The sequence below is a fragment of the Bos indicus x Bos taurus genome, chromosome 12, assembly GCF_003369695.1.
Source record: "Bos indicus x Bos taurus breed Angus x Brahman F1 hybrid chromosome 12, Bos_hybrid_MaternalHap_v2.0, whole genome shotgun sequence".
Classification (NCBI taxonomy): domain Eukaryota; kingdom Metazoa; phylum Chordata; class Mammalia; order Artiodactyla; family Bovidae; genus Bos; species Bos indicus x Bos taurus.
Window position 1 is genome coordinate 23,256,535 of NC_040087.1, and position 7,908 is coordinate 23,264,442.

Here is a 7,908-nt window from a genome sequence, read left to right on the forward strand (position 1 = left end):
ATAGACCACAGTTTCATTATCAATTCCTCCCATGATGGACATTTGCATTGTTTCCATCTTTTGGCTATTGTGAATAATGTTTCTATGAACATGGATGTGCAAATATTTGTTCAGTTTCTGTTTTAAGTCTTTAAAACAGAAGAGAAATTTGCTGGGTCATATGGCAATTCAGCTTAAATTTTTTCTCACAATTATTTTTATGCCTTTTTTTATTTTGTGGTGTGTATATTTTTCTTTTTAATTCATTGGCATTAAACCTTGAATCTAATGAAACAAAACCTCACTTATTTTAAGAGAATGCTTTTAGGAAGTAAATATCAAAAATAATTCCTGTTGGCAAATTAGCAAATCTGTTGCAAAGTATACATAATCCACTTGTTTCATTCAAAAAACCCATTAGAGCAGTCACAGAAACAAAACTTCATCCTGCTAAGCATCCCTGAATGTGATGTAACTATTCTTGGAATCTTGAACTAAAAAAAAAAAGAAAAAAAATCAGGCCACCCAAGATACATTGAAAAAATTTAATTATTGAAAGGGATTGTAATGAATAATCTGTGCAGGGGGGAGATATTTGCTATTGCTAGAACTGGCTTTCAGTTGATAACAGTTTTTTTTTTCTGAGCCTGAAACGTAGTTGGATAGCACAAGTCTCCCTTTGGACTCAAGCACATACAAACAGTTGATAATACTTATTATTATAAATGCAAGCTACAACTGTTTATTACTTACTATGTACCAATTACTATGCTAAACCTCACACATTAATTACCCTATGAAACACAACAGAGCTGCAAGGCAGCTTTTTACCGTTATCAACCTGGTAGAGTCTGTTGCTGTCCACTGATACTCTTCCAACTAAAACTCAATGGACAGCACTCCTGAGTTTTAGTTGGAAACATGAATGCCCAGCCAGAGTGCATTTCCACTTTTTTGTAGCTCACCTTGCTGCCTGTATCAGTTGTTGTTTAGTTGCTAAGTCGTGTCCTACTCTTTGTGACCCCGTGGACTGTAGCCCGCCAGACTCCTCTGTCCATGGGATTTCCCAGGCAAGAATTCTGGAGTGAGTTGCCATTTTCCTTCTCCAGGGGATCTTCCCAACCCAGGGATCAAGCCAGAGTCTCCTGCTTTGGGAGGTATCCTCTTTACCACTGAGCCAACTGGGAAGCAAATTTGTTCATGTCAGTAGTTCATGGCTTTTGATCACTGACTTGTATTTGGTTGTGCAGACTTGCCACAGTTGTTTATTCATTGTCCTACTGATGGATACCAGGGCTTTCTGTTTTTTAGACATTATGGAAAAGAACTGCTGCCAACATTTGTGTGTTTAGTGAGTATGTTTATTTGAAATGATGGAGAATATTGTGATGGGGTTTACTGGGAGGTAGAAGCACTCATCAGCCCTTCGTGACATCTCTGATGGCCCACAAGGAAATCATCTGATTCTCCACAGACGAGGCTAGGACCTGCATCTCTTGTCTGGTTTTGCCAGCCTCCTGCCCCAAGATCAGGAATCAATTCTTACCTCCATTCCTTAGTGTTCCCTACCTACAATACAACCCCCATTTGATATAACCAGGGAATTCACTTCTCACCCTTCAAGCTGCAGTCTAGATTGCATATTTCTCTAGTTTGCATATTGATTTAGACCTGGAATCAACTTGGGCAATCATCTCACTCATGTGGCTACTTGGTTTAGAAGTTAGTCTTACTGTCTCTTCTACCTGTTACTGCCAGCCTGACATTCGGTGGACAATAACAAGCCATATTTATTTATATTTATTTCTGGGGGCTTCCCTGGTGGTCCAGTGGTTAGGACGTCACACTTCCGCTGCAGTGGGCATGGTTCCACTCCAGTTGGGAAAGTAAGATCCTAAAAGCCAAAATGTGGCCAAAAATAAAAGGAAGGAAAATAACTACTTCTGGATGCCCAAATGTGTCAGAAATTCCAGTCCCATTGTTTCTAATATGTAGGATAACTATTATTCAAACAAGTGAAGAGAAAGCTCAATGAGAAAGCAAAAGCAAGTGGTAGCTATTAGAATAATGTGTATACAAGATGTTCTTTTTCCATGTTACTTAGTTAACACGTGAACATAAAATAGAATGAACTGTCTATGTTTGGACAGAGGAGATCAAAATGCCATTTCTGTTTTCTGCATTTAAGTCAGCAGCACTTACGATCATGTCTTGTATATATTAGATATCTGATGAATGTCCATTGAATTTATTAATAAATGAATGAATGTTAAGTAGGTTGTGCCCCAGTGGCACATGCTAAGACACAGCAAACATTTTTTTCTCTGTTGTTTGACAGTGGGTGTAAGCTGCAGCTGGTCAGAGAGCTAAAGCAGATGCTGTGAAAGATGCGTCTAAGTATGAAATAGCTGAATGTGTTTGGGAGCAGGCTGCTTCCTATGTCATGTATCAGGTGTGAATGGATTAGAGACTCTGTCTACAGCAGCTTAAAAAATAGTTTCTTCTCACAGTCCTATCCAACATGGAAAACCATGAAAATAAATAGCAGTAAAGTTATTTACATGAAATTGAAGCTTTGACTGTATATGGTGATAGTAGTGAATTGCAGCTCATTCTTTCAAGTAAAGTAGTGAGTGAATCGGAGAAGGTGATGGCACCCCACTCCAGTACTCTTGCTTGGAAAATCCCATGGACGGAGGGCCCTGGTGGGCTGCAGTCCATGGGGTCGCTAGGAGTCAGACACGACTGAGCGACTTCACTTTATTTTTTCACTTTCATGCATTGGAGAAAGAAATGGCAACCCACTCCATTGTTCTTGCCTGGAGAATCCCAGGGACGGGGGAGCCTGGTGGGCTGCCGTCTATGGGGTTGCACAGAGTCGGACATGACTGAAGTGACTTAGCAGCAGCAGCAGCAGTGAGTGAATACCACATGAATGTAGAAAAAGATTATTCTTTGTGAATCTTATAAAACAATAAATATGTTGAGAGTTAACAACTGAAAAAAAGCTCAATTACCACCCCTAAATGTGTTAATTTCACTCTATAAAGATTGTAGTTTCAAACACTGTGTGAGAAGCCCAGTCATTCATTGAAACACAAATAGGAAATGGGAAGGGGTGGGGAAGAAGAAGAGGAGAGAGAAAGAGCGAGTGAGCAAGAGAAGTTCCCTTAAGAAGCATGCCCTTAGTAAAAGAGTAAGGAAATCCAGATAAAGTGTGATAAAAGTTTTCAAACTGCCTGAGGCATGCATTCAGTCCCACTTCAGTATTCTTGCCTGGGGAATCCCATGGACAGAGGAGCCTGGTGGGCTACAGTCCATGAGGTCACAAGAGTTGGACACAATTTAGCAATTAAAGCACCACCACCACCACAGGAGTTTTTAAACTGCTGAGGCATGCATTCAGTCAGAATCATTGTGCCCCTGGTCCAGATCAAGACAAGATTACATCTGCCTTTCCTGTGTCCAGCCCTTTCCGTGACCATTAGGAATGCCTCTGTGGCTGTAAACCAAAAGTCAACATTCCCAAACAGGTACCTAAGTAAGATGGAGTCTCGTAATATATATTAACCAGCACACTTACAAGCATCAGTGCTTATCACAAAGAGCCTGCAGATTCGAGGCCACATCAAATATTTGTGAGTGCTAAGTCGCTTCAGTCGTGTCTGACTCTTTGTGACCCTGTAGTCCTGGAAAATCCCATGGACGGAGGAGCCTGGTAGGCTGCAGTCCATGGGGTCGCTAAGAGTCGGACAAGACTGAGCGACTTCACTTTCTCTTTTCACTTTGATGCATTGGAGAAGGAAATGGCAACCTACTCCAGTGTTCTTGCCTGGAGAATCCCAGGGACGGGGAAGCCTGGTGGGCTGCCGTCTGTGGAGTCACACAGAGCCAGACACGACTGAAGTGACTTAGCATAGCATAGCATAGTCCGCCAGGCTCCTCTGTCCATGGAATCTTCCTGACCCAGGGATCAAATCAGCGTCTCTTTTTGTCTCCTGTATTGGCAGGCAGTTTCTTTATCACTAGCGCCATCTGGGAAGCCCTACATCAAATATACATCAACATAAATTAATTTAAAACAAATCTCTAATTTTCTATACATTTTCTATTTCTATAAATATTTCTGTACTTAATCATACCTATTTATATTAAGCTAAACTGTGAGTTCATACTGATATCTCCAAAATGAATTCGTTATCTTGTGGATTATTCCAGCCTTTCCCTTCCTGTAATAAAATACCCTACACATAATGCATTTTTGAATGCAAAGCTTTAACTGAGAATACTCCAAGCACCTTGGAAGGGACCTTGAGCTTATGAGACTCTACAGGTGGAAATAGCTGTATATAGTTATTTGCCTGCACACTGCACACTCCTGCATACCAGGAAGATTATCTGCTTCAGCAGAGTATACCCTTCTGAGAAGATATATGGTCAAATAATTCATCTTTGGCAATTAATTAAACTTGTTGACCATTCTTGTGCATTAGTGGTTCTTAAACCTAGAAATCCATCAGAATCAACTTGTGGGTTAAAGAAACAAAAAAAGCAAAGCAAAGCATTCTACCCCAAATGACTGAATCAGATTTTCACTCCAGGGAGTAATCAGACCCTGTCCCCTTGTGAAAAACTCCATGTCCACCAATTTGACTCCTCTGTCCATTGGATTCTCCAGGCAATAGTGCTGGAGTAGATTGCCATGCCCTTCTCCAGGGGATCTTCCTGACCCAGGTATCAAACCCAGATTTCTTATGTCTCCTGTATTGGTAGGCAGATTCTTTACCATTAGCGTCACCTGGGAAGTCCCATCAATTTGACAACAAAGGTGAAATTCACTGATTCCTTGAATGACATAAACTACCGAATTTCACAGAAGGAGAAATAGATCATCTGAATAGGACTATACTATTAAAGAAAGTGTATAAAAAAATCTTCCAAGTAAGAAATCACCAGGTTCAGATAGTACCACTATGGGATTCTACCAAACATTTGAGGAAGAAATTATACCAATTCTCTATAACCTGTTCCAGAAAATAGAAGCCCTTACTATGAGACTGACATTACTCTAAAATTATATAAAGACATTACATGAAAGAAACACTACAGAACAATTATGTTTAATGAACACAACTGCAAAAATCATCAACAAATGTTAACAAATGAAACTCAACAATGTGTAAAAGAATCATACACCACAAGGAGGTGGGATTCATTGTAGGAATGAAAGATTAGTTAGATTAATCAATTATATAGAGTAAATAAAGCCATGTGATTTATGAATATGTTTAGTACTTTGGTTGTGGTGATGGTAACACAGGTGTATTTATGTCCAAACTTATCAAGATGTATACATTATGTGGGTACAATCCTTTGTATATCAGTTTAACCCCAATAAAGCTTAAAAAAAAAGGAAAATGATGTGATAGTATCAATAGATACAGAAAAAGTGTTTCACAAAATCCAACCCCTATTCACTTCATGGCAAATAGATGGGGAAATAATGGAAACAGTGACAAACAATTTTCTTGGGCTCCAGAATCACTGCAGATGGTGACTGCAGCCATGAAATTAAAAGATACTTGCTCCTTGGAAGAAAAGCTATGACCAACCTAGACAGCGTATTAAAAAGCAGACACATTACTTTGCTGACAAAGGTCCATCTAGTCAAAGCTATGGTTTTTCCAGTGGTCATGTATGGATGTGAGAATTGGACCATAAAGAAAAATGAGAGCTGAAGAATTGATGCTTTTGAACTGTGGCGTTGGACAAGACTCTTGAGAGTCCCTTGGATTGCAAGGAGATCTAACCAGTCCATCCTAAAGGAGATCGGTCCTGAATGTTCATTGGAAGGACTAATGCTGAAGCTCCAATACTTTGGCCACCTGATAGGAAGAACTGACTCATTTGAAAGACTCTGATGCTGAAGATTGAGGGCAGGAGAAGGGGACAACAGAGGATGAGATGGTTGGAGGCATCGCCGACTCGATGGACATGAGTTTGATCAAGCTCCGGGAGTTGGTTCCCTGGTGACAGGGAAGCCTGGTGTGCTGCAGTCCATGGGGTCACAAAGAGTCGGACACAACTGAGCGACTGAACTGAACTGAACCGCTATTCATGGGTGAAAAAAAAAATACTCTCAACAAACCATAAACAGAGAACTTTCTCAACTTGATAAAAACTTGTACTATTTAAAAAAAAATAAACTTATAAAGAAGTGAAAAATAAGTGCTGATAAAGCAAAACTTGATGAAATGGTGAATAAAGTTTTAAGATGCTGAGGTATTTTTGACATTAAGGATAATTTGTTTTACATGAACTGACATTGAATTATGAGCGATTTCATTTGTTTGGCTAGGTTACTTCAAGGGTTTGGTTCTAGAAATATTTTGTCGTTATATTATCTTTGCATCTTCACAATTCATGTTGAATGAGAATCAAAAGCATCAAGTCCAATGAGAAAAACTGTCTAATCTTAATTTATGTAAATACCTTCTGACAATTTCAGTATTAGGAGTTCCCATTATAGAACTGTCACAAAAGAAAACCAGAAAAAGATTTCAAGCTGTTTTGAGAGTACTTTATAAATATCTCAAGAAGTTGTTCATTTGGAATGTTTATATAAAACCAATGTGCTAAGTTACTTCAGTCGCGTCCGACTCTGCGACCCCATAGACGGCAGCCCACCAGGCTCCCCGTCCCTGGGATTCTCCAGGCAAGAACACTGGAGTGGGTTTCTGTTTCCTTCTCCAATGCATGAAAGTGAAAAGTGAAAGTGAAGTCGCTCAGTCGTGTCCGACCCTCAGCGACCCCATGGACTGCAGCCTTCCAGGCTCCTCCATCCATGGGATTTTCCGGGCAAGAGTGCTGGAGTGGGATGCCATTGCCTTCTTCATAAAACCAATACATAGGGTCAAAAAAACAATTTCTTTCTTTCTTTTTCTGGTCAGAGATGAAAAAGAATTTATTGGAGATGTGAGAAAAATTCAGACGGCAGTTCCTTTACCATTCAAACAGCAGCCCTTTGATCCCTGAGAGAGAGAGACTTTGCTATCTCTTTCCACACCTTTTTTTTTTTTTTTCCTTTTTCCCAAAGCAAGAGGAATTGACAATTTAATTCAAGACCTATTATTCACTGGGTAGCGCTTCTCAATGGGGAGGATTTACTGTACCATGGGGCTTTCTCTCTCACCCCCTGTTCCCACAAACTAAACTCACAAGCACAGTTACCTCTTTTTAAAAAGTCCTCCGGTGTTTTTTGTTCCTTCATCATCAATGAATAATTGCAAGTATGATCTGTCCAAAGACTCAGTGAATTTAAATTCAAGCTTCACCTATTCTTACCATCCACCAAATACTTCAATCCCAGTTGTTACCAGGACTTCACCTTTAAAAATACTGGGATTTCACATCAGAGCCCACAAATTAGAAACGGCCGACTTGTTGAAATTGCAGCTTAACCTGTATTTCTACGACATATGCTCATTTTATTATCTAAATAATCATATGGTTTCTAGCCAAATCATGTTTAATAAAACTTAACAAATCTGTTCTTTCTATTTTTGCTGAGAACTCTCTGGATATAACCTTTGGGTGATGATTTCCTTTTTTCTGGGCTTCCCTGGTGGCTCAGAGGGTAAAACATCTGTCTACAATGTGGGAGACCTCGGTTCGATCCCTGGGTCAGGAAGATCCCCTGGAGAAGGAAATGGCAAGCCACTCCAGTACTCTTGCTTGGAAAATCCCATGGACTGAGAAGCCTGGTAGGCTACAGCCCATGGGGTCGCAAAGAGTCGGACACGACTGAGCAACTTCACTTTTTTCCTCTTTTCTATAGAATGCATGTGGCACACTCAATCTGATGGAAATACTTGTATAAAACCCATTGACATGTTGAAATAATATGTTCAAAAGTTAAAGGTTACATAA